The following is a 3,359-nucleotide window of genomic DNA, read 5'->3' as shown; positions in this document are numbered from 1 at the left end:
GAATCTACACCAAACATAATACTTAATGACAGAATACTTAAAGGTTTTCTCTCCATATTAGGAACAAAACAATGATGTCCCCTCTCACCATTTCTACTGAACATTGAAATATCTACTGAGAGATCCTAGCCAGCATATGAAAACAAAAAGAAATATTATTTGCAGACAGCAGGACTCTGTGTATAAGAGATCCAAAAGAACCTGCAGATATGCCATTAAAAATAGTAAACATACCTAGACACAAAATCAATATACAAAAGCACACTGTGTTTCTATTCATTAGCAATGAAAAGGAGAAAAACTAAACAGTACAGTAACATAACAGCACCAAAAAAATATCAAACACCTAAAAATAAACCAAATAGAAAATGTAAAAAGCAACTCAGAAAATTACAAAATATCATTGAGAGAAATTCTAGATAGTCTAAGTAGTAAAACAGAGAGATATACTATGTTCATGAACTTAAATGTTTAATATTATATACTGAATATGTATATTCTCTCCAGACTGAGCTAAAGATTCAGTATGCAATATATCAGCAGGTGTGTGTGAGTGCATGTAATGAACAAGGTGATTCTGATGTTAAAGGTCAGAACAGTCTTGAGGAAAAAGAACAGGGTTGGAGGATTTACATCATCAGATGTCAATGTGCACCATAAAGCTACAGTAAGTCAAACAGTATGGTACTGGCACAAAGACAGATGATACAATGGAATGGAAGAAATACAGATGCATGCATTACACACACACACACACACACACACACACACACAGAAAGAGACATACACATCAGAGAGAGAGAGAAACAGGATTTTTAACAAAAGTATCACTTCACAGCAGTGAAGAAAGGCTGATCTTCTCACTGAACAGGTGTTGGGTCGACACCTCAGTATGGGTCAACATATCAGTATGAAAAAAAAAAAGCATCATCAACCTCTATCTCATACGAAGCATAAAAATATATTTGAGATAGATCATAAGTGCTTTAGATGACTTAAACCAGATGTTAAAACATGAATTCCAAAAGAAAACAATAATAAACTGGATTACATTAAAATTAAGAATTTCCATTCACTGTTAAATACTATAAGAGAGTAAAAAGGCATGTGGAGAGGAAGAGAAAATATTTGTATGCATACACCAGATAAAAGATTTATCCAGAATATGTAATTTTTAAAAACCTTCAAATCAATAAGAAAAACATAAATGACCTCCAAAAATGGCCAAAAGATTTAAACAGGTGGGGAGCCTCGGCAGCTCAGGCAGTTAAGTGTCTGACTCTTGATTTTGGCTCAGGCTGTCATTTCATGGGTCATGAGACTCCATGCACTCAGCTTGGGATTCTCTACCTCTCCCTCTGCTTGTGCAACCCCCCTCTCAAATAAATAAATAAATAAATAAGACGTAAACAGTTTCTTTACAAAGTAGGGTATTTAAATGGCCAATAAATATAGAAAAGGGCCATTCACCCATCTTCAGTGAAAATCAAATTACTTCATGGTAAGTAATCACAATACACCTCTAGAGTAGTGACATTTAAAAAACTGACAAAGTCCCGTCTATCACTGGGGTGATAAATTCACGCAAATCATGTAGGAACACTGTTTTGCATTATCTCCCAACACTGAGAACATGCAAATCCTCTTACTGAGCAATTCTCCTCCTAGGATACATGTGTTTACATGCCCACTCAAAAAAAATATATAGAAGTTTCTGGCAGTCGCAGTTAAAAACTGAAATTTTCATCTATTGCAAAAGAGACAGATGGGCTATGAGTTGTGATACATTCATAGCAGACAAACAGCACTGAAAACAAATGAACTGCAAACACATGTAACAAAACAGACGGTTCCTACCAATATAATGTAGGCAAAGGAAGTAGACATTAAATATATATGGCATGATTTCATTTACATAAACTTCACGAATTTGCGTGTCACCCTTGTGCAGGGGCCATGCTAATCTTCTCTGTGTCCTTCCAATTTTAGTATAAAACTTCAAAACCAATCAATGGTGGCAGAAGTCAGGACAATCGTTTAGTCCTTTGGGGAAGAAATGGTAGCAGTGATAAAAAATGAAGCCAGTGAGGTTGGGTGGGGAAAGCAGAGTCACAGAGAAAGACTGGCTCCGGGGGAACTACTGAAACCCTTCACCCAAGAGCATCTGACTCTACTTCGCTCTACTGTTGGACCTCTCAATTCCAAGAGATTTTAGTTTCAAATGAATTGTTGCCTTCTGCACCAGTCTTGACCTCTGACTGGAAACCTGCTCCTCCTAAAAATGGAGACCTGGAAAGCTGGGTTTCTCTCCATGTATGAAGGTGAGAACAGAGTGATCGACAGATCATGACAGAGAGAGGATTTTCAAACCAGCTATGGGAAGGTTCTATGCTTGTGGGGGCCCTGGTTTCCTTATCTTTGAAAGCAGAAGCTTGGGTATGGATGGATCCAGTTTGTGACGGGGACTGGATTCGGTGTGGCTGCAGTAACCTAAGGCCTTCTCCATCAATATCTGTAAACCTGCTCTGTATCTCACTTCCTTCCCCTTGAATAGCCCACTCGGTCTCATTTTTAGGTATTAAAAGTCCAGTCCAAACAAATATGGAAATACCTATCATGCAGCTATATCAAAACATCTCCCCTTGTGTAATGGGTTGAATTATGTTTCCCCAAAAAGAGATGTGGGGAAGTCCTGACCCTCAACATTTCAGAATGTGGCACTATTTGCAAACAGCGTTGTTGCAGATGTCATTAGTTAAGATGTGGTCATGCTGAAGGACGGTGGGCCCTGATCCAATGTGACTGGAGTCCTTATAAGCAGACTTTGTGAAGACACAGGGAGACCAAGCAAAGACAGAGACAGAAGGGATGTGTCTACAAGCCAAGGAATGCCAAGAACTGCAGGCGACACCAGACACTAAGACAAAGAAGGGAAAAGATTCTCCCCCTGGAGCCGCAGAGAAAGCACAGCCCTCATGACTTCACAGCTTTGGAGTTCTGGCTTCACGAATTGTGAGAAAAGGAATTGTTGTTGTCTTAAACACCCCCTCTCCCTAGCTGGTGGCTCTTGTGAGAGCAGCCCCCAGGAACCTAAAGCACTTCCCACTGCTCAGGCCTATTCTGCTGTTCCTCAGACCCACAGCAGGGAAAGCGGTGAGCATTTACACATCAAAGCGGTCATGTCTAGATGTCTGAGCTGTTTACCTTCTCCCAGTACACTGCTCTGTCTCTAAAGTATTCCTGCTCTCCTGCCCAGGCAGTCAGGCCCCTGGTCACCAACCACCCACTCCCACCCCCACAAGATCACTGCCAGGGACCTGGGCCACAATCACAAAGGAGCTGAGACATCTTGGGCAGCA

The 3,359-nt window shown here is 40.3% G+C and overlaps 1 non-coding gene across 1 annotated transcript; it reads right to left on the bottom strand.

The window, feature by feature from the left end:
• Positions 1-1,906: 1,906 nt before the first annotated feature.
• On the bottom strand, positions 1,907-2,010 carry LOC122908040. Its single transcript, XR_006384844.1, has one exon. It is a non-coding gene; the product is annotated as a U6 spliceosomal RNA (small nuclear RNA).
• Positions 2,011-3,359: the final 1,349 nt, after the last annotated feature.

The sequence above is a fragment of the Neovison vison genome, chromosome 5 (genome assembly GCF_020171115.1).
Source record: "Neovison vison isolate M4711 chromosome 5, ASM_NN_V1, whole genome shotgun sequence".
Taxonomy (NCBI): Eukaryota; Metazoa; Chordata; class Mammalia; order Carnivora; family Mustelidae; genus Neogale; species Neogale vison.
This window is presented reverse-complemented; position numbering and strand designations above follow the sequence as displayed.